Raw genomic sequence first — 24,537 nt, 5'->3', positions numbered from 1 at the left:
CTATTTTCTGTGAGAAGTGGTACAGAAAGGACCTCTGCCTCACTAGAAATATCAGACTAAATGATTACTAAGGGTTCCTTCCAATTCCATGATCAGAAAGTCCCTTGCTCAGATGATACTCTCATTATCTAAGCCTGTGTTCCAGAAGAGAATCCTGATCATAACAAAATTATTGCAAGAGAGCTAAATATCTTACACAGAAGGAAGTACCCAAAGGCTACTCGGAAACACATAAGTTTCATTGCCAATAACAGGAAGTGGGCCAAGCAGTCACACTGGATATATAAATCAAATCCACCATCTGAAGTCTAGATGCCAAGACAAAGGGTAGGGGATGGGTGCAGCAGCCAGAAGAAGAAGGAGACAAAGAAATAACAGAAAACAAAAGTCTGTCTTCATTCATGCATGCATTCAACAAATATATTTACTGAACATCTAATAGGTACTAGGCCTTAAGCTGAATCTAATTACAGAAAATCAGGCACAGTTCTTACACTAAGGGAGTCTACAGTGAGTGAGAAATACATATTAGCCAAATAGTCCTACTAACAAATATAACCTGATAGTTGTACTCATGAAGGAGAAGGACACAGAATCACACAGTAGAGATTTGCCCTGGTCAAAGAGGTCAAAGAAGACAGACTTGAGGAAGCCATGACTGAGCTGAGATTTGAAGAAAGGGTGTAAGTTACAAATGTAGAGGGGAAAGCACATCCTGGGCAAAGCACAATCGGTGAAGGAGGTGTGGGAAATAAAAGGAATAGCAAGAAGGCCAAAGTGATTGGAGTGAAGAGAGCAAGGCTAAGTAAGAGTACCTATAAAGTTGGATAGGTGCAGGACTTGTGGTCATGTTAAGGAATATTGCACCCGAAATAATGGGAAGCTATTCAAACATTTGAACCTGGGGGGATGGGGGGGGGGTGGAAGACATGAAGAAGGAAGATATTACTCTGAAGACATTATGAAAAGTAGGGATCAAAAGAATTGTAGACAGCTCAATAAGGAGATTTTATAAGAAACAAGGAAGAGATGATCAGGATAATGAGAGTGGAAGTAGGGGTAAGAGTATGGACTCAGTAGAGTTTTAGGGGGCAAAATCATATGTAAAGGATAAGGTAGAGGGAAGGGTCATGAGAACTCCAAGTTTTAGTCTAAATAGCAATGGTGAATGATGCCCTCCAGTGAGATAGGGAACATGAAGTTATTTGGGGAAGCAGCAGGGGAGGAGAATGAAGAATTGGTTTGGGGTGGGTCATGACTTAGATGCCTGTGAAACTACCACATGGAAATGTTAAGCAGGAAATTAGATATGTAGATCTAGAGCTTAGAGGAAAGACCTGGATGGGAAAACATTTTATGCCTTTAATAAAGCATGGAATAAGAAGGAAAAACGTCTAGGACTGAGCCTTGAGTATTTTAATATTTATTGACCTGGAAAAATAGGAAAAGGTTGTAAAAGGCACAGAAAATGAACAGTCAGAGAAGATGAAGAAAATCAAAAGAACCTGCTGTTATCAAGGCCAAGAAAAGACAGTGGTCCAGGAGGAGGTATGGTCAACAGTGTAGACCACTATCAAGAGGTCAAGGAAGGTAATGACCTAGACACAGGCTGTTTTCTTGGGTTGATGAGGTAGAATTTAGCCTGACAGTGGCCTGAGAGAGGGAAGTGAACAGAGATAAGCAAGTATATATATTCTTTCTATATGCCTCTGTAAAGGAAAGAAGAGAATGTGAAAACTTTGGGGGAATGTAGGGTTGGAAGAGTTGTCTTCACTGACTTTATCCCACCACAAGTGGGATACTTGTACATGCTTTCACACTGGCAAAAAGAACCTGGGTGAGAAGTAGAGATTGACTATGAAAGCATAATGAAAGAGTGTGCAGCACAGTAGATGGAGATGGTACTGAAAAGGATAGATGGCTAGGAACATGAGGTAGGTAGAACTGCCTGGTTACAAGGTAGTCACAATAGCGAAAAAAATTGTTGATATTAATAAGCTGCTACCAGAGAGTGAAACAGTTGGAAGCCAAAGCCTCTTACAGAGATAGGCACTTGGCCTGGCAGTTAAGATACTAGTTGAGACATCCATATCCCATGCCAGAGTGCCTGGGTACAATACCCAGCTTGGGTTAATGTAGACCCTGAGAGGTGCCAGTGATTGCTCAAGTAATTGGGCAACTGTCACTCATGTGGGAGACCTGAATTAGGTTCATGGCTTCTGATTTAAGCCCTGGTCCAATCCCCAGCCATTGTGAGGATCTGGGAAGTGAATGAGCAGATGCGAGTTCTCTTCTTCCTTCTTCCTTTTCCTTGCTCCTTCCTCCTCTACCACTTTTTTTTTTTAATTTGAAATTCAGAATTACACAGAGAGAGTAGAGGCAGAGAGGGAGAGAGAGAGAGGTCTTCCATCCGATGGTTCACTCCCCAACTGGCCGCAATGACCAGAGCTGCGCTGATCTGAAGCCAGGAGCCAGGAGTCTCTTTCAGGTCTCCCACGCGGGTGCAGGGGCCCAAGGACTTGGGCCATCCTCTACTGCTTTCCCAGGCCATAACAGAGAGCTGGATCAGAAGTGGAGCAGCCGGGTCTCGAATCAGTGCCTATATGGGATGCTGGCGCTTCAGGCCAGGGCTTTAACCCACTGCGCCACAGCACCAGCCCCTAAAATTATTTTCTAAGGAAGTGATATGGTCTGTGTTTCTTCATTTGAATCACAAAATTATTTCCTAGCACTAAGCTATTTTACAAATGAGGAAATTGAGTTGCATACATAGCTATGGCTCATCTCAAACAGAAATGAAGAACTTAGAGCATGTCTGAATCCAAGATTCCAATGACTCCAAATGTGTAAAATACCTGCATGACACAAAGCCATCATCCAAGACACAGAATCTATAGGCACCCACTCCAAGCCCTTGTGAAGTTTCAGGAGGGAAAGAAATCTCTATTTTAAGCATCTGCTGGTTTTGAGGCTCTGTGTAGGTGGCTCTGGCAGACATTGTCTCATTTAATCCTCATCACACTCGATGGTGGTTGGATCTGAGACTCTATCCAGGAAAAGAGAAATCTGCTTTGCCATTTTGCTGAGAGTACCAGGCTGGTTATTTCACCTCTTCAGTGGCCTTTATGTTTGGCCCCAGGCTAACCTGGCCTGCCTGAGCCAGGGTGAGATAGGTGTTTTGTGGATGGCATGACAGTTCCCTGAGCATCTTCATACATCCTCAGTCAACAAATTGCTGGAAGGATTTGTATTGTTATCTTCTCAATCTTCCTTTTTTTCTAAGTTGTGTTCCAGACAAATATTTGTGGTCATGGCTCCATAAAACCAAAACAGAGAAATGTCATCTGCTAGGGGAGGAACTGCTGAGTACTTACCAGGGATCTAATATATTATTCTTTCTTAATCCAACAACACCAACTCCAAATTCCTACCTTTAAAACACATCCTATTTCCCAACTGGCAAAAACAGAGCAAGCCATTGAGTAAGATTCTCAAAAAATACCCCCCCCCTTGATTTTTATTGTTAGGTTTTGTTGTTGTTGTTGTTGTTGTTTGTTTGTTTTCTGTTTTTACTACTACAGGAAAATATCTAGGCAAATAAGTTTAAAGAGAGACAATTTTTACTTAGCTCACAGTTTTGGAGGATCAAGTCTGATAAGAGTAGCCAACAGCAACAACAAATGGAAGAAAGATCACATGGTGAGCCAGGAAGTAGAGGCAGTGACTGGGCCCAAACTCAGGCTCTTACAACAACACCGTCATGAGAACTACCTATACACATGTATGTGTATATATATATATATATATATATATATATAGAGAGAGAGAGAGAGAGAGAGAGAGAAAGGTAGATAGATAAATTGCATTTAATATGACTTCAATGCTACTTAATGTGTTACACAAAATCTTTATTGCCAGAGCAGGCATTTGCCTCTTGGGATGCCCTCATTCCATATTACAGTGCCTGGTTTGAGTCCTGGCTCTGCTTGCAATTCAAGATTCCTGATAATATGCACCTTGGGAAGCAGTAGGTGATAGCTCAAGTATTTAGGTCCCTGCTGCCCATGTGGGAAAGGTAGATGGAATTCTGGGCTCCTGGCTTCAGCCTTGATCAGCCCTGGTTATTGTGAGCATTTAGAGAGTGAACCAAGGGATGGCAGATCTCTTTCTGTTCTACCTGTCTTTCTCTGTGTCTCACTCTGCTTTTCCAAATAAAATTAAATTAAAAAAATTTAAAACTTTACCACTCACAGACATGGTAAATACAAAAACTGAAAGTAAGCAATTAGAAATTTTTATAACAATTTGAGATTTTCACATTATTTGAGTATATTATCCTTTATGTAAAGATTTATTTTTATTTCATTAAAATTTATTTATTAATTTATGGGAAGGCAGAAAGACAGACAGAGAGAGAATGTCCATCAGCTGATTGACTCCCAAAATGCCCAGTACAGCCTGGCTGTCCAAGCCAACACCAGGAACTGGTAACTCAATCCAGCTGTCCCCATTGGTGGCAGGAACCTAACTACTTGCACCATCATCACTGCCTCCCAGGGGAGTATATTAATAAGAACTAGAATCAGGATCAGGAGCTGGGTATTGAGTCCAGGTATTCAAATGCAGGACATACTTGGAAGGCTTCCATAGCCTTGGCAACTCATGACGACAGCCTAGGGTGGTTACTGGCACCATAAACTAGAGTGTCAATTTGTTGGGTTAACAACAGGAGTCACTGTGCACTTGCTCCTCATGTGGGATCTCTGTCCATAATGTGCTGTACATTTTGATTTAATGCTATAACTAGTTCTCAAACAGTATGTTTCACTTTGTGTTTCTATGCAGGTGCAAACTGTTGAAATCTTTATACTAAATTGATCTTCTGTATATAAAGATAATTGCAAATGAATCTTGATGTGAATGGAAAGGGAGAGGGAGCGGGAGAGGGGAGGGTTGTGGGTGGGAGGGAAGTTATGGGAGGGGGAAGCCATTGTAATCCATAAACTGTACACTGGAATTTATATTCATTAAATAAAAGTTTAAAAAAAAAACAAACAAACAAGAAAAATTAGCCTAACATAATGGAAAAAAAAAAACAAAACAAATGCAGGACATAGGCATCTTAATTAGCATCTTAACCACAAGGCTGAATGCTTGGCCTCATTTTTCAAAAGCATTAGCCTGGGGCCGGCGCCGTGGCTCACTTGGTTAATCCTCCGCCTGTGGCGCCAGCATCCCATATGGGCGCCAGGTTCTAGTCCCAGTTGCTCCTCTTCCAGTCCACCTCTCTGCTGTGGCTTGGGAAGGCAGTGGAGGATGGCCCAAGTGCTTAGGCCCCTGTACCCGCATGGGAGACCAGGAGAAAGCACCTGGCTCCTGGCTTTGGATCGGCATAGCGCCGGCCATAGCAGCCATTTGGGGGGTGAACCAACAGAAGGAAGACCTTTCTCTCTCTCTTTCTCTCTCTCTCTCTCTCACTGTCTAACTCTGTCAAATTAAAAAAAAAAAAAAAGTATTAGCCTGTGTTAGTCAGGGTTCTCCAGAGAAAGAAAACAACAAAACCAACAGGATGCAAATGTGGATAAATAGACAAATAGATATTTTAAGAAATTGGCTCACGCAATTCTGGAGGACTGGTGGGTTCACAGTATGATGGGGCAAGCTAAAAGGCTGAGATTCAGACATGCAGAGCATAAAGGCAAAATTCCTTCCTATTCAAGAAAGGTCAGAACTTCAGCTGTTGAGGTGAGGCCCACCCCCATTAAGGAAAGGAATATGATTCAAAGCTCACTGATTTAAATGTTAATTTTATTTTAAAAAAACTTCAGAGAAACATTGAGAACAATATTTGACCAAATATATGGGCACCAGGTGACAGACAAGTTGACGTACAAAACTAACCAACACATGATTCATGACAGATTAGAAATTTATAAAGCAAAGGATAAAGACTCCTCACAGGAGATAGTCTGGGAAGCATTGTATAAGATAATTTTTAATAGTCTACCAAATAGTTGCCTTACTAAAAAACACTCAGACTAAGAATGTTCATGTGATGAGGGAATAAGGAAAAATATCAGGAGCAATGTTCTGGCTGGTATGGGATGATGAGGATCTAACCGTATTTTTTTCTCCTGACAAATAGGTCAGGGCCATTGAAACCCACCCTTAGGCACTGGACATAATATGCAATGCTCTAATCCACAGTTCTCAAACTGTTGCAATTCACAGCATCTTTGTGTCTCTGTAAATTTTCCACAGAGCCCCTAAGCCTAAAGAAATACTTAATAGAAATTCCATTTATCCAGTAGTTAAGGCCCAACAACTAAGCTGTTTGTTTGTGGGGAAAAAAACACATAAGTGGAAAGAAAAAAAAAAAACTTTTATTTCATTGTCCAATAATCACAGTCACTTATAAAAGTGTGCACGCCAATTGAATACCAAACATCTCTTCAAATCTTGGAACCCATTCAGACACCAACACCTCTTATTTCACTCTGATTTTCTCTCCGTACTTGCATTGTATAACAACAACTGCTAAAAGCTCAGCTTCTCAAAGATAAGCCACCTTTGAAGCAAATTTAGCACAATCTAATGTTGAAACTGTGAACCACCCTGAGCTAGTAGTTTACTCCTTATCCAACGGAGGCCAAGTGTCACTGTGTTTCCTGGGACCTTTAAAATGTGTCATAGCACCCCCTGAGAGTTTGTTGTGGTGTCCTGGTCTCCTCACATATAGTATGCGCACCCTGGCTCTATTCTTTTTCCATTTTTAGTTCAGTTCTGTCATTTGCAAAACACAGCAACTACTTTAAGTGCCTAATAACTACATCAGTGAAACCTGAAGTTAAGCAGAATACAGCATTTACTGTCATGTTTTGACTCTGTCCTTCCACTGCTAGAGCTCAAAACACTGTCTATTCCCTTCGTGTTCTGCTTCTTCCTCTGCGGTGAACACAGTAGAAGACTAGGAGGCCCCCAGTGGCCATGCTTTTCAGATACACGCCTAAGAGACCATACAAAATCTTCTGCTCTGTTATATATTTAGGTAAGAATACAATTCCTAACTGTATTTTTTTTAAATGAATATGTAGATTGAGGCTGAAGGCAATACAAAAATTAGGTATAATTCGGTACTTTTCTTCTACTTGATAACCATTTCAATCACATCTTAATCAAATTCTGATTTTTCTTTCTTTCTTTTTTTTTTATTTAACAGGTAGAGATATAGACAGTGAGAGAGAGAGCCAGAGAGAAAAGTCTTCCTTCCACTGGTTCACTCCCCAAATGGCTGCTACGGCCAGCACTGTGCCAATATGAAGCCAGGAGCCAGGTGCCTCTTCCTGGTCTCCGATGTGGGTGCAGGAGCCCAAGTACTTGGGCCATCCTCCACTGCCCCCCTCCCCCGCCCAGTGAGCCATGGCACCAGCTTCAAATTCTGATTTTTCTAAACAATTATATTTATTTCACTCTAAATTATTGTAATTGTAGTCATAATTCCTTTGGATTGTATAAGTGACTCTGACACCAGTTTGGCTGGTATGAATAGTTGGAGAGATGACTGCCTTCTGTTCCCTGTTTCTAGATTTTTCCTGGTTCATTCTTCCTAGGCAGTTGAAAGAAGGCAGGGGCAGGAGAGCGAGCTCTTCTGTCTCCTGTAAGATTGATTATTCCTCACAAGAAACACTGTGGCTTCATGCTCGAGGACAGGTATTGGACGTCTGATTGCAGCAGGGCAGTGCCCTCCCCACTGGTCCCATTTCCAACCAGGCTGATGATGAACCTCTCTCCTCTGGCTTGCTGAGACTTTGCTAGAAATCTGATGTCAACAAGTACACTAGATTTTTGTACTTTAATCTGTTTAGCATTTTGAAAGTGTTCCAAGAGTCAGGTGCATTATTCATTCAACAACAGCTACGTTCCAATTACCTGCAGGGGATTAGCGGGATACCTGTTTGGCGAAGGTATCCCAGAAAGCACCTCACTGTATTTAGACTCCACTGGCACACAGCCCTCAGCGGGGAAGGCTGATATGATAGATGGTGTTCAGTAAAAATTAAAAGCCCAGGAAAAGGCAAGTCCCTAGGCCAGAACAAAGCAGTCGAGTGATGGTTCCTTCTGGGAATAGGGGTGGGAGTTTTTTCTTTCTCTGTTCCTGGGGATACAAGTGAAGTCTCAGCTTCTTTGCAACTTCAGTCAGTCCCTTACTAGAGAGCCTCCTGCTTTTGCTGAGCTAATTTCATGAGTGGTAAATGAAGGGTCTCTCCAACTGAGAGCTGACAGGGGACGACAAAACAAATGAAGCCAAACCAGATTCCTAAATGTTCCTTGCATTGCAAAACAGGAGGGAATTTTCACAGGCAATGAGAGAGACCAGCCCACCCCCACACCTCCCCTAGACAAGGTTTCTGCCTTCCTGACTCATCGGGTCTCTTTCCGAAAGCCTGGTGAGAGGGATTATGAAGCAGGCAAAGGAGCCAGCCTTTTCTGGCAACACTGGGCATTTTGATTTCAGATGCGGCAAAACTTCGAGAACAGATCGGCGTGACAGTGTTCTAGGCTGGCGTCCAGCAGCAGCTCTGCTACAGATGAGGCAGATCAGATGGCTGATGCTGTCAGCAGGAGAGCCGAGGACTTTCCTGGGGCTATACCTCTCCGGAAGTTTGAGGATGCTGGGACAGGTTTGCCAACTGAAACGTGCAAATGTCACCAGCCGGGAGTGGCAGATGCCAAGAGGCGTCTGAAAACAGAGCTCCATCTGGCCATGGGTTAGGCTTCCTGGGACACAGATTAGAGGAGTTTGAAACAAAGTGGCGGAAGCACTGGCTTAGTTTTTCACATATTGTTATAGTCTCTGGGTCATTTCCTGCCTTTGGAATTTATTTCCTTTCCAGGTTCAGCAAAACTCGGTGAATGACAAGAAAGAAGTTGGGGTGTGTCTCTGCTTCCGGCAGGTGGAGGGGCAGCTCTGTGGCTGTGGACTTGGGTCTTGGCAGTGTTGCTTACTCCCACACCCCTGTTTGCTTAAACTGAGCTCGGTTAGGGGGAAGCCTCAGAAATGGAACAATAAATTAGGGAAGGGAGCCATCTCCAGTTGAGTCGAATGAATCCTCTTATTCCCACAAAACAGAAAGGCAAAGAATTGATTGGGAGGAACAAGAACGATGGTTTATCAAGGGAGGCACTTTCCCACCAGCACCCCCTTCAGGGAGGCAGGCCACCTTGCAGGCAGGAGGCTAAAGGCAGCTCCAGACCTACGTGGCCTTGCAGCCCCCATCTCCAGGAATGGGCCAGCAGGCCCGTCAGCTACACAGAACTGTGACATATACTATGCAGCAATGGCGTGCTTTGGTCATATTTTACCGGTATTTATTTCTCACTTTGTTCCAACAGGGATTTTAAATAGCAATAACTGGCTACCTAGGAGCATTTTTAGGTTTATTCTGGGCCTTTTGAAGCTGACACAAATCCTCATTGTGAGATCTTTCTGCAGCCCCTAGCATGCCCTGCATGCTCACTACAGTTCTACAATGCAGAGACCCTCAGAAGCCAAGGAGGACCCTCTTTCCCTGAGAGCTGCAGGAGCTGATTAAAATCAAATGCTGGCCGGCAACACGGCTCAATAAGCTAATCCTCTGCCTGCGGCGCTGGCACACGGGGTTCTAGGCCCGGTCGGGGCGCCGGATTCTGTCCTGGTTGCCCCTCTTCCTGGCCAGCTCTCTGTTGTGGCCCGGGAAGGCAGTGGAGGATGGCCCAAGTCCTTGGGCCCTGCACCCCATGGGAGACCAGGAGAAGCACCTGGCTCCTGCCTTCGGATCAGCGTGGTGCGCCGGCGCGGCGGCCATTGGAGGGTGAACCAACGACAAAGGAAGACCTTTCTCTCTGTCTCTCTCTCTCACTATCCACTCTGCCTGTCAAAAAAAAAAAAAAAAAAAATCAAATGCTGAGGGGCCGTTGTTGTGGCACAGAGAGTTAAGCTGATGGTTGCAATGCTGCACCACATATCAGAGTGCCAGTTCAAGTCCCAGCTGCACCACTTCTGACCCAGCTCCCTGCTAACGGTCTGGAAAAAGCAGCTGAAGATGGCCCAAGTTCTTTGGCTCCACCACCCATATGGGAGAACTAGAAGAAGTTCCTGATTTGGGCCTAGCCCAGCCCAGCCCTGGCCATTCTGGCTATTTGAAGAGTGAACAAGCAGATGTAAGATCTTTCTGTCTTTCCCCTTCTTTCTCTCTATAGCTCTGCCTTTCAAATAAAAAAATAAATCTTAAACACACACACACACACACACACAAATGCTATGCTTGCTGCCCCATCATCTTTCTGCAGTTTTCTCTCTAGATTGTGATCTATCATTATAAGTGCCTCCTGAAAAGCCAGCTCACACAGCCTTGTTGTGTCGGGAAGAACGTTGTGGGGCCTGTTCATATATCCTGAGTCTTTCTCTGAAGTCCAGATGTCAGAGTTCATAAAGAAAGGGGCAACTTTTGGCCCAGCCCTCAGTGTAAACATAACTAACACAGAAACAACTGTACTAGCCAAGACACAGGAAGTCACAACTGATGACTAGCCTTTCTCCTGGTATCCCCTGACTCCCAAAAGGAAGGACGAAAGCTTCCTCTCAGTCAGTTTCAACAGACTCTGCCCAAGGCTGCAGATCCACCACCACTGGAGGCTGGCAGAGAGGGGCAGCTGCCTTGGGTTAGCACTGTGGCTCAGGAATCACTCTTGCTGATCTTTCCCAAACACACTATCCCTCTTTTTTTAAGTTTTATTTATTTATTTGAAAGAGTTACACAGAGAGAGAAGGAGAGGCAAAGAGAGAGAGGTCTTCAGTCTGGGAGTTCATTTCCTAATTGGCCACAACAGCTGGAGCTGTGCCGATTCAAAGCCAGGAGCTTCCTCCGGGTCTTCCCGTGCAGGTGCAGGGGCCCAAGGACTTGAGCCATCTACCACTGCTTTCCCAGGCCATAGCAGAGAGCTGGATTGGAAGTGGAGCAGCCAGGATGCAAACTGGCGTCCATATGGGATGGGATGCTGACACTGTAGGCAGCAGTTTTATCTGCTACGCCACAGTGCCGGCCCTCCCACACTAACTCATCAGATGCTTCCAGAAAAGGGCATCCTGTGACCTTCACAGCCCTGGTTCCTGGAAACATTTAGAATGTTCTAGCAAAAGATTGTGATTAGTTAGACTAAAGGTGACTCTAGAAATCGAAGGGTCAGGAGCACCTGTAGAGGATAATTTTCAAGGTCTATGCATGAGCCCCTGCCTTCCCTCACAAAAGGGCAGTCTAGTAGATTAAACCATTCCAATCCATGTCCAAGTGTAACCCGGGACTGGTAAATTTGAAAATCATTGCTTTGAAATGTTAGAGTCTGGCAGGGGCCAGGAATTTGTATTTTTTATCAAGTCCACCTGCAGATGCTGGTACAGGTGGTCTATGTCATATATACTGGGGGAAACTGCTGTAAGAAATGAAGTCACTGTTATATTAGTGTGGTTGAACTGGTAATACAGCTCAGCACTGCACCTGGAACCAAGGCCAGGCTTTGGCACTCTGTGGGACCTTGGGCAAGAGTCCCTGAGACTGAAGGCCACTCCAGTGGCTGGCCAGACTCTAAATTATGGCCCAAAGACCTACAAAGTAAGGAGAGCTGGGCCACCAGGACTCTCCAGGCATGCCCTGCACACACCCCAAAGTCCTTCAGTGCAGAAAACTCTCAGGGTTAAGGGAGATCCTCTGAACCACAGCAGCAGGAACACCTTTCTTTGCCTTCAGCCATCTCTAGTTAGGAGACAGAGAAAAGGAGAATGATAGATTTAGTTAGTGCTTTATATATATTTTTTTAAATTCTCAATTAACCTTACTCTCAAGACTCCCATTTTGAAGATGGGAGAACTGAGGATCAAACCAGCTGAATAACTTGCCCAAGTTCCCAAGGTCACCTGATTATTGAGTGCTCGAAATAAAATTTGAGCTCCTGGCTGTTAGGATCCAAGATCCAAGCTCTTTCCACAAAACCACTCATAGCTGAAAACTTTGCTGTGTTCATTCTGAAACCTAGTTGTGTTGGGATCTCTCCCCTTTCCCTGACCTTATTCCCACACCTGTCTTCCACCCTACTTTAAGGTCTCACCTCACCTTTGGTCTTCGCTGATCAATCCCTCAGCTGTGCTCACTTCTTATCCCCACGACTTCTTGCCTCCCAGGGATAAAACATTATGCTGCCACCACTCCTAGGCCCAGGGGTACTTTCTGGCCCACAGCTTTTCCAGTTACTGAATTGAAATTCAGTCAGTCCTAGAAGATTTGAGTTTTCATGGATTTGAGAATTCTCAAATGCTTGAGAGGCATTTGTGCACTTGCTAGTTTGAACACACACATGCCCAAGCTACTCAGGGCAAGGATACAGGATTACAGGAAATGTGGGTCAGCCAGTGCCCTTTTATCAAGAAATGCCCCCATGAAACCTCAGCTTCCTGATATTAGTTGCTATTCTGGGATTCTGGGCACCCCCTAGTGGGAGTCACGGAGAGGGAAGACAGACTGTTTTGATGCTGTTCTCAATAACCCATCCACCCCCAACTTCCTGCCCCGCAGCTGCTTTTGCCTTCCAGCCCATCTACAGTTCTTAAAATGATTCATTCTTCCCACGATGATTGGGCCTTTTGCCCCATACAACCCTCCCGGTCTTTACAGACATAATGAACTAAAATGAAGCAGAAGGCAACTCCGGCAGAACAGCAGGAAAAATTTCCTATGGCAAGAGCCTGAAACCCTGAAACCACCTTATAAGGCAAACTAAGACCGAACTGTGCTGGGCAAAACAATAGAGACTTTGTGAGAAAGATATTTTTGGAAGTGAGGAGGATGAAGGAACGGCTACTTGCCTGATTTCCTATGTTATGCCCATATCAGACACTCTCAGCCTGATTTTACCACTTCTAATAATGTCCTAGGCTATGTCTTACCCCTTCTAGGGCAAAGGGAACACCCGACATGAATCCATTTTGGAATCAGTGGACGAAACTGTTCCAGCATGGGGACCGAGTACTACATACCACCCTGGGACATTCTTAACATTGGTAAAATATCACTGATCATTTTAAAAGCCATTGCTGCAGACCCCTGCGACAGGGGATAAGCCCTATTAGGTTGTAACTAACAAAGTATTTCCCAAGTACCTACAATATACTAGATTCATGGACCCTGTACATGCTTAAGATCTGCCTCCATGTAGTTTAGTCCCTCGTCCAAGGGAACAGCCTTAATAAAAGACAGGGAGAACTAACATGTTTGAGGGCACATGCTAAGAATCCTTGTGAGCATAATGACAGTCCATATTTTATTTCGTGCAGTATGCTCATTGGAGAGGGGTCAGCCAATCTCATCCTACAGCCCAGTGTCTGTCGCTAAGGGATATGACGGTTACATAACACCCTACCTCCTAGAATGACTTTGGTTGCTATGATCTTGTTCGTTTCTCTACTTGAGTCATCAGCTCATTAGTGCCCATTCAACTTGGCTTTCTCTGATAAATCCCCTGAACGCTTGCTCGTAATGCTACCAATTCCAGCACAGGATTTTCTCTGCTCTGGCTCCAGCCGCATCTTGGGCTCAGTGGCTTGGACAGTCTAATCTCCCAACTGCTCACAATGCCGATCCTTTCATCTTTTCTTTCAGAGCCATTTGCTGATATTCATCTTTCTGACAACCAAGAATTTGGGAAGAATCTCTCCCTGCAGGCACTCTCATTTTTGCGCCCAGATTGGCAGCCTTCCAAACTCACCAGAGGCTTCATAGAATGAAACTCTCTGTGGAGAACTAGAGGACAAATTGGATACAAGTTCATTGAAGTCTGAGAGAAAGAAGAAAAGGTCAAAGACACTCCATCTTGGTTAGCCTCTCGGAACCAATAGCAGGAGCTGGAATTTCCACTTGGGCTTCAATTAAAGGCATATTTAGTCCGGAAACCTTTGACCTCCACTCTGAATGGAAGGCTCATGGGAGGAGGAAGGCTCTCACTTGGCAGTAAGGACCCACTGAAACCTAGTTCCACTGCCTTCCCTAACCTGGGAAGACACAAAAGCCATGATGAGTCAGCTGAGCCACTAGGGTGCTTCTGTAAGCATGTACAATGTTCTAAATCATGTCAACTGACCTATCTCTTATAAGGAAGGGTGGTGATATGTTTACATGCTCAGAGGAGAAAAGATAGGGAGAGAAAATGCGATTTAACAAGAACAAACTTAACTAACAGAAGCTTTGGGTGGCTGGAAGGGAAGTTATCTACAGACTCCAGTTCTAACAGTTGGAGATAAGGGAACCTCCACGACCTCTGTGTCTAGCACAAAGAAATAAAAACTCAGTCACAAATCCACAGATGAAGGCACATTCATCTGAGGAGAGGACTAAATAAGCTGTTATATTTCAAACATACAAAGATTACAAAAATGAACACTTTGAAACTGTAAGTAGGAGCATTTCTTTCCTGCAAGTCACCATGAATCAGATTAGACAGCAAAGGGAAGGTCACAAAAAAAGTCCTTTTCCATCAGGTTCAGAAGCATGAATATGGGCTGTTTGTAGTGAACTGAATGCCCAACACTGGATGCTTTCCAAGAAAAAGCAAAAGGTGAGCCACCAGAGCAGTCATGGGAAATTCAGGTGTATCCTTTGTTGGTAAGGACAAAAATAAGGTGCCTTAGCTGAGCCAGTGCTGCAGCAAACAGAAATCAGTTGTATACAGCTTGGGAGGTGCCCAGAGCTACAGATTTTACCTTTAGAGAGCCAAAATGGGTGCCAAAAGCCATGCAGAGGGATAGTCCTAAGCTTCCTATGGCAGTACCTATGGCAAGTTAAATATCTCTTATCTGCCAATATCCCCAAGGAATGGAGTTTTCTGCCAGCTGGAGATCCCATAGGAAAGACCGGTATCTAGGTTTTGGATGATGTCCCAGGAAACCAGGTGAGGGCTGGAACTGTGGAAAGAGAGTCCGGATATGTAATTCCTAGGAGAGCTGGATGAGAGTTATTGGCACTGCACTCAGGCAAGGGAGAAGAGGATGGGTGTGTCAATCAATGAAGGGTGGCTGTGAGCATTTCAAAGCCTAGGAAACGTTTATGGAAAAAATTTCAATAAATATAGGATATAAGTCACTCTTGATGTCCTAAAACATTTTCTCCAGCTGAATTACTGATTCTTAAAGCCACAGTTCAAGGAAATTCTAAATAACACTGAAGCTAAGATATGCCAAAAATTGGGCAAGATGACCAAATCTGTTTCCTATAGCCAAGGGAACAAGCCAAGCCCACCAAAAAGTCCTGTGTGACTTGAAGGGGTCGATAGTTAGGTTTCTGAATCAACTGCCTGGAGTCAAAGGGAGCACTCTGGTTTTCACTAACTTGATTCCCATCCCTTGCTCTGCAAAGGCTGTAAACCGCTCTGCAGCATCCTTCACACCTTTGTCGTCCTTCTCGCTCTTTCTTCACTCATTTCCTGTGCTGTCTGGAGCCAGCTTGTACACCCTCCCAACCCTGTGTTCAGAAATGCCTTGCTGGCAGCTTCCCAAGAGCTGAGGTGGGAGTATCCATACAATGGAAATTGGCAAACACTGCAAATCAAAGCTTTATATTTTTTTTTTCTGGAGAACATTTGTTAAATATCTACCAGTACATCATGCCTGTAGCTGAGAGGTCTTACATAGGAAAAGGGGGGAGGGCTGTGAACCAAGGGGAACAATGTATGAAGCCTGGGGATGGGAACTGAGAAGCCCGAGTGGTACACACCACAGGAAAGTGGAGGAGCGCCAACACTGTTCTGCCTCCCTCACAAACACACCGTTCATCTCCAACACAAGCTTGGAGTCAACATTTCACAGTCTCTCACTGAGAACCTGCTCAACAAATCCCATGAAGTGGAGGCCATTTTCTACTGATTTGGGGGTTATCGTCCTTGTATAACACTTTGTTGAGGTTTGTGGTACAGAATATATTAATTTAGGTTCACCATGTACACTCTGTACTCTAAGTTATTAAACCTTGCATCAGATTGTACATTTTATACTCTGTACCACATGAGGCATATTTCCATTTTTTTTTCTATCGTGAATTTGAAGTATTTTCATACCCATTCAATCTCCTTTTCCCCTTCCAACCCCTCACCTAACAGTGTGTTCTTTCCTTCCCCCAATATGCTTCCTATTTACCTTTGAACTCAACATCTTACCTCTTTCTAAAATGTTCCTGAGCCAGATAATTATCAATCCCTCTAGAGCGGGATTTACCTTTAATGTACACTCAAATAACCTTGGGAATTTTGTTAGAATGCGAGTTTGCATTCAATTTTGCCTTCCACAGCCATCTTTCTCTTCTATCTCTTCTACTTTAAGAATTCCCATCTGCATTTTCTGAGGAACAATCGCCCACAGGAGATTGGACCAAGAGCAGAAATATGAACCAAGCAGATGCACATGCCAGCTAGAGTCAGATTTGCTTTCAAGAATGTGAACTAGAATGCTATCCCAGCTTGACTCTCCCTGCCCCCCAACAGAGACTGAACAGAAATTTGTATGCAGTAATCTTTTTGAGGATCTCCCAGAGAACAGGAATGGAGCTTATGGGGAGTGAAAGAATGAAAGAAGAAAAACCAGTACAAACAAATGTTACTGAACTGGTCATGGCAAAGAACAACAGGTAATTAACAACCTGCTAATGAGCCTTCTGATAGGCATCTTTGTACTATCTCATACATCTATTCAGCCTTTCTCTTAAGAACAGGAAATGTAGAATGCTTGATAATCCTTTATTTTCCAGTTTTCAATTACTGACTTGTTTCCCCCAGAACACTCCAAAAGTCACCTCCAAATATTATGTTAGGATGAATATGAATCCAGGGGCTTCATTATATTTCATGTATTTCAATCCATTGTAGTTATTATTCTAACTAGTGCTCAAATTATCCCATATTGGCCAGTAGAAACTTATTTGTGTTGGCTCCTCAGTCTTTTAGTCCAATTCCAGTAGACTTCAACAGCATCCTTCACTTCTGGTGTAAGGTATTCCAGATAAGCTCTATCCAATACAACTTTTTGTGATGACGGGAATGTTTTATATCTGTGCTATAAGATACAACAGGCACTAGCCACATGTGGCTATTAGTACTTAAAATATGGCTAATGTAACTATGGAAATTAACTTTAAATTTAGTTCTATTTTGATACGTTTTATTTTAAATAGGCAAATACCCTGGTTGCCAACATATTAGAGAGCAAGTTCTAGATTAATTGTATAACTAATGAAGAAATTTAAATAGAGAAGCAGGAATGTCTGTGGTAAAAATTTAATCCTTATCGTTAGAACAGCACAGTGACTGCATCTAAGTAATTTGTTAATCCTTTGTAAGAAAATAATTTCTGTGCCTCTCCTCCAGATACTCTAGTTCATTATATACGAGTGATGCTCAGGAATATGTTGTTTTATTGTTGTTATTTTAATGTTGCTGTGTGATTCTGATGAGCAGCTAAACGTAGGAGCCACTACATTAGATTGCTGGAATGTGCCATTTATGTTACAGTTATGGTTCATTGAAAATCATCCCAATGAATCAACTGCCCATCGTGAACTCCATGTGGCCAGTTAGAGGACCACTGTGCTCTGCTAGTCATGTAATTAAGAGCGATGGCAATCGGTACCTAGGGAGGCTTGCCTCTCTCCAGCTTCAGAACAGTCCTCTGGCCCTCATTCATCCATAACTAAAAGACACAAAGCCAAGTCAAGAGTGGACCGCCTTCATCCTCAGACCAGCTGTCATGACCCCATTGTGCCTCCTTTGTATGTCAAGAACTGTGAGAGCTCTGAGAATTTACCCTGCTTGCCCAGTAACAAGTTAGCCTGCCACAGATTCTTGGATGCTTGAATGGAGACTCCTAGTCCATGACAAAAGACTTCATTACACACAGCATTGCAAGCAATGTGAAATTCAAGTTTATATGGGTTCTTCTGTTACCCAAAGTGGTAACAGAATAGCCTGGATAAACACTACACACACATACAAACACACACACATACACACACACTGGGTTCCATCACAGCTAAAGAATCCCAATGCTTTATAAATGGGCTATAAATCAAACTTGTCCACTTCACCTTGAAAAGGATACATTGCCTTTATTGTACTATAGCAAATACAACTTCCCTCTATTCCAGAGGGAGACTCTACCACTATCTTCCAAGGTTGTTAAATATGCAAATATCCTTGACAAAACAGTCTTAAACAAAAGACTATCAATGCCTCTACTTGGAGACATGTAGAAATATGAAAGAATCAAAAGAACTGTATCACCACATATATTCCCCAGGGCAATATTTCTAGCACATGTCCAGCACAGTGAATCCTAGAATCTAAACAGAGACTACATTATATTTATAAAGACTCTTCTATTCCCTCCCAGATGCAACAACTTTGGCCTTGGCTGTGTGCTCTGTGGAGAGGTAGTAATGTATTGTTGCTAGATCAGTCTTAGAAGTCATGCTATCGGGGTTCACATCTTAACTACGACACTTACCAGCTATGTGTCTTAGGGAAATTTACTTGATCTCTCTGTGCCTCAACTTCTTCATCTACTAAATTGGAATACTGTAACACTTATCTCAAAGTTATGACATAAAAAATATAAAGTATTTAACCCAAGTCATATAGCAAATCTTTAATAAATATTAGACAATTAGTAAATATTGTTATTACCACTTATTAACTTTTTCCCATGACTTTTCCTGGCATAGTGGATCTACCTACTCATGTGTAACCCTATCACTACTGGCATCTTTAGATTTTTAATTTAGAATTAAAATTCCCAATCCTATCTTACACTCTTCTGCTGCAACCTGAAAGTCCATTTAACATTTGTTGGGTTTGATCTATACCCAGGAATGGGCAGGCCTTGGATCACTAGCCAATCTGCCACATGTTTTTGTAAACAAACACTTTTTTTTCTTTAAAAAGTCACATCCATCCATTCCCATACCATCTATGGCTGCTATAGTGCTACAACACAAGAATTTAGTAGGAAAGCTCGAAACATTTACTATTGGGCCGTTAAAGAAAAAGTTTGCCAATCTTTGCTTTATTCTACTTATAGATAGTATACAAACTGCCCAGTGCTCTTTAGCATAGGTTATTGTTCATTAAGGAGATCAGGTAAGTATAGGAATAAATCACTGTCTTCTCTATTCATTATGTATTACTTACATAGACCATTGATTGGCTAATGTCTATTCCACAAACAAAACATTAGTAAACTGTGGAAGAACATTAGCTTGAAGGGCAGATGTCCTAAACAGCACTCTGGCCTCAGAATCAGCCCTTAAGGCATTCGATCTAGCTGAAGAGCCCATGAGAGTATTTTAGGCATGGAAAGCCAAGACATTCTGGCAAAAAAACAAAACAAAACAAAAAAAAACAAAAAAACACCTAAATGAAAGATCTCTGGGAGTGAGATCCCAGTAGATACCAGGAGGTACCTTTCTCTGAAGGGAGGAGAGAACTTCCACTTTGACTATGACCCTGTCTAAATAATTTCAGAGTCGGTGAACTCAAAAGGCTTCCATAGCTTTGGCAACTCATGACAAGAGCCTAGGGTGATTACTGACACCATAAACAAGAGTGTCAATTTGTTAAGTCAACAACAGGAGTCACTGTGCACTTAATCCTCATGTAGGATCTCTGTCCTTAATGTGTTGTTCAATGTGAATTAATGCTATAACTAGTACTCAAACAGTATTTTTCACTTTATGTTTCTGTGTGGGTGCAAACTGTTGAAATCTCTACTTAATATATACTAAATTGATCTCCTGTATATAAAGAGAATTGAAAATAAATCTTGATGTGAATGGAATGGGAGAGGGAGCAGGAGATGGGAGGGTTGCGGGTGGGAGGGAAGTTATGGGGGGGAAGCCATTGTAATCCATAAACTGTACTTTGGAAATTTATATTTATTAAATAAAAGTGAAAAAAAATGAATCCTCCTTCAAAGAGGAGTAAATACAGATAGAATATGTCACTTTCATTTCTCCATAAAGTGCATTGACAAATTAATAACCCTCTAATGAAGACAGACAGATGAATATTTATGATGGCCATTGCTGATGAATATTACCCATGACCTATATGTTTCATATTAGGTTTCAAAACTGAGTCAGGAGTTATGTTTAGTCCTTATAATTGAGTACATAACAAATTACCACATTATATTAAGCCTTCAGCAATGAAAATTTTTGATATCCACACAGAGCTTTCAACTTCTCTCACGAAACATCCTTTCAGAATACAGAGACAGAAAGTTACTTGAAAAACCAAGCTCTAACCAAATAACAGAAATATTTATATATTCAGAGGTCAGGCTTCAACAATCTTCTGAAAGAATACCTCCAAACCAAAAAGGGCAAAAAGGGAGTGTGAGGAAGGAGTGTTTAATAATTAGTGGGGGGGAGGAGGTTGTTACTAAAGCAACATATTTTAGGATTCTAACAAAAATATCCTGTATCCCTGTACCCTAATATGTTTTTTTTAATTTTCCTGTATTCCCATTTAAACTTCATCTGAACACATGCAGATGCTCTCATACAGTGGATTCTCAAAGACAGTGTGCCCACTAAGAACACCTTTTAAAACACACAAAGATTTATGCACAAAGATGTCCCTCGTCAAGACATCAATATCATTGCATATTAGAGCTAGAAATGTTTTTAACCTCTAGTTGCATATTTGCATCACTTGGAACGGTTGTTTTAAAAACTAGTGGTCTGGACTCACCTGCCAAAGATGTCCATTAAATTAGCCTGGGGTGCATCCAGGCTCAGGTATTAAAGTTCTCGGTGATTCCTCCACGGATCCAACCCAAGGCATTGCTATCCAGGTCAATATTGAGGTCTAGGAGTACATTGGAAGCCTGCTGCCCTTTCCACAGTGGAAAGCTTCCCAGAGCCTGAAGAATCACAAAATATAAACAGTCCGTGATGGCCCTCTATGAAAGAAAATCAGCAGAACTCTACTTGAATGGGTGAATGAGAGCAGAGGGAAGTGGATTGCCAGGGTTCTGAGAATAAGGACTTAGCTTTTCAAAGACTAGAAGAAAACTTTCTTGAAACATTTAAAGGGCAGATGGTGTAGCACAGTGGATTAAGTTGCTGCATGGGATGCCCACGTCCCACATCAAAGTGCCTGGGATCAAGTTCTGGCTCCTCTGCTTCCTATCCAGCTTTCTGCTAATGTGCCTAGAAGGCACCAGATGATGGTTCAAGTTCTTAGGGTCCTTTCACCCACGTGGGAGACCCAGATGGAGTTCCAGGCTCCTGGTTTTGGCCTGGTCCAACCCCAGGTGCTACAAGCAGTTGGGGAGTGAACCAAGGGAGGGAAGTTATGTGTGTGTATGTGTGGATATGTGTTTGTCTCCCTCCCCCCTGCCATCATTCTTTCAAATAAATAAATAAGTAAATAAATAAATCTTCAAAAAAAAAAAAAACTGAAATGCTCAAGATCTGCCACTCCATAAATATGAGGTTTGATACAATCCCTTAATTGGTGCTGTACCTTTGGCCTAGTTAGTATATACAATTATTATCCAAATATGTGAGACTATGTTCTCTTGGACATCCTGTCCTCAGTTTAACATTCAACAGGATGGCCACTGTTATTTAGAATTCTCCTGAGAGAGCAGGCCCCAGAGTAGAGACTTGGCACGCTCGCACGCTCGCTGTTTCTCTTTGCCGTGTTGCTTCAGCTCAAAAGGCATCTGTGTTGTCTTTCCCTTTAGGAATTTCCCCTATAGCTGGAGAGTACTCATTATGCAAATACGAAATACTTTGGGAGTTCTAGAAAGGAAGGGGATTTGTTTAAGCAATCCTATTACTACAGTTTAAATGCGAGATAACAAACAGCTATTGTGATTTGATCTGTATTCAAATTCCACTGTGTGGTTTGTATAATTCCGAATTAAATTAAATTCGACTTTTCCTTCAGATTTGCATATACCTTTGCCAAAACTTCTGTGTTCCCATAAATCTCCAGATCTATGGACCATCACCCAGTCTGTTTATATTCTCTCTGTGACCTGAAGGCCATTCTGGGAAAGACATTAAAACATTTCTCTCTCGGAATGTTGGTTTGACTGAGACGTTATTTGGATTTTTTAAATAGTCTAAATGCCTGGGGTGAACTGAAAGGAAATGCTGTAGCGTCCACTGTGGCCTAATAAATAGGGCAAGTCATGTTCACTCAGGCCCAGCCCTAAGGGAGAAACAAAGTCCTCCCTCTTGTCCTGAAGGTCAAAACTCTTAGCTTCCCTTGTCATAGTCTCTGCCCCTACATCCTCACAACTTTCTAAACAATAGACTGCTGGTTAATGATTCTTTATATTAAACTTTCTCTGCGCCAATCACCACATGGCTTCTCCCTCCTTGTCTGACCCATACTGATATAGGGCCCTTGTTGGACTCTGAGCTCCCCAGAAGCAAATCACCTGGGTGAGGCAAGCCAGGCACAAACACTGGTGGAATTGCAGGCCATTCAAGTTCAAGGTTGGCACCTAACAATGAGTGCCTTCTTAAATGCTGTGCCCTGGGTGCCTCACTTGCCTCTCTTCTCCAGGCCCTGAAGGTGCTGTTTGCTTGCTTTTTTTTTTTTTTTTTTTTTTTCCAGAGTGTTATCTAGCAAAGCCACAGGATTAGTAGGTGCTGGTCTAGCATTTAGTCAAAGACTGAATTGCCTTTTCTTCCTCATAATCATTTCCTTAATGTAGTTTGAGAAAACATCAGAGTCTACACACAGTATAGCATGGTGTTCAAACGCGACTTCAAAGTCTTGTAGATCCAGGTTCAATACTAGCCCTACTATGACCCTGAGCAAATTCCTCAGGGCACCTATGCTTCTTTAGCTGTGAGACAGAGATAATAATAATAATATCTACTTTGTAGGATTGTGGGAAAGATTCAATAATATTATGTCTATAACAGGTTTATCCTAATGTCCTCAAATGTTAGCTTATAGTGCTGATGGGAGGCTAAAGTCACTTGCCAATATATTAGCCCAAAATTCCCCCAAGTCTAAGTCACAGAATGATGAAATAAAAACCAATATCCATTATGTTTGTAATTAATCTTTCAGAACAGGGTTTAAAGTCACAAAAATTGAACCTTGTCTCTCCATGTCCCAAGAGTCAACCAAAAGCCAGAGTAAACAGGGTTCAGGAAGGAATGTAAAAAAACAAAGCAATGGCATCAATCTCCCTTCCTATGAGAGAGAAGGTTTCCTTAGAGTAAATGTGCACCATTTGTTTTTGTTTGTTTTCCATTTCAAAAAACTGAAACTTTATTCAAATTCAGTTTGGGGAGTATTTAAGGCTCCTTACATGTTTCAGAAATTCTGCTCAGCAGTGAAGATTCAGAAATGAGCTCTTTGCTCTCGGGCAGACAACTGTGGTGCTGTAGAGAGATGCATACGCGTGGAGCAAGGGCTGTTTTGAGGGAGGCTCACTGTACCTGAGTGGGAACACACAGGCTGTGCCAGGGGGAAAGGGCAGGCACCTGGTTAGGCCAGAAATGATCCCCAGAGGAGAAAAAGCTAATATCTTATTGCTCTATATTGTGGAAGTGGACATTTAAGACCAGAAAGTACTATTAAGATTACTCAAATGACTAGAACAAATGACTGTCTGCAACTCAGTTGATACATTTGTTTGCTTGTATTGGTACACTCAGACTGCTACAACAAAATGGCGTAACTCGGCGGTTTATAAGCGACAGACTTTTATTTCTCATTGCTGTAGAAGCTAGAAGTCTGAGATCAGAATTCCAGTGTGGTCAAATTCTGGGGAGGACAACCTTCCAGACTGTAGATTACTTACTTCGGGCCGGCGCCGCGGCTCACTAGGCTAATCCTCTGCCTGCAGCGCCGGCACCCCGGGTTCTAGTCCTGGTTGAGGTGCCAGATTCTGTTCCAGTTGCTCCTCTTCCAGGCCAGCTCTCTGCTGTGGCCTGGGAAGGCAGTGGAGGATGGCCCAAGTACTTGGGCCCTGCACCCGCATGGGAGACCAGGAGGAAGCACCTGGCTCCTGGCTTCGGATTGGTGCAGTGTGCCGGCCACAATGCACCAGCTGAAGCAGCCACTTTGGGGGGTGAACCAACCGAAAAGGAAGACCTTTCTCTCTCTCTCCCTCTCTCTCTCTCTCTCTCTCTCACTAACTCTGGCTGTCCAAAAAAAAAAAAAAATACCTACTTCCCTCTGTAACCTCACTTGGCAGAAGAAGCAAGCTGGTTGCCTGAGGTCTCCGTTATGAGGGCACTAATCCTGATCATGAGGGTTTTGTCCCTGAGGTGACCTAATTATCTCCCAATGGCCCCATATCCTAATAACCATCACACTGGGGGTACAGTTTCAACACATGAACTTGGGGAGGACACAAGCATTCAACCTACAGCAGAGTTTCTAATTTTGACAATGAAACTACAATCTGGGCCGGCGCCACGGCTCACTAGG

General features: G+C 42.9%; 1 protein-coding gene across 9 annotated transcripts in view; it reads right to left on the bottom strand.

The window, feature by feature from the left end:
- Positions 1–24,537, bottom strand: part of TMEM178A (transmembrane protein 178A) — a 324,154-nt gene that overhangs the window by 217,860 nt on the left and 81,757 nt on the right. The window contains exon 4 of one of the 9 annotated variants that reach the window (XM_062209322.1): positions 20,818–20,989. The exons of the other annotated variants lie outside the window; for them this stretch is intronic. The gene's annotated coding sequence lies outside the window, so the exon portion shown is untranslated. The remainder of the gene's footprint in view (positions 1–20,817; positions 20,990–24,537) is intronic. 9 annotated transcript variants of the gene reach the window in all.

Source organism: Lepus europaeus, chromosome 13, assembly GCF_033115175.1.
Source record: "Lepus europaeus isolate LE1 chromosome 13, mLepTim1.pri, whole genome shotgun sequence".
NCBI classification, from domain to species: domain Eukaryota; kingdom Metazoa; phylum Chordata; class Mammalia; order Lagomorpha; family Leporidae; genus Lepus; species Lepus europaeus.
Note: the sequence above shows the minus strand (reverse complement) of the source record. Positions and strands in the feature narration are given on the sequence as shown.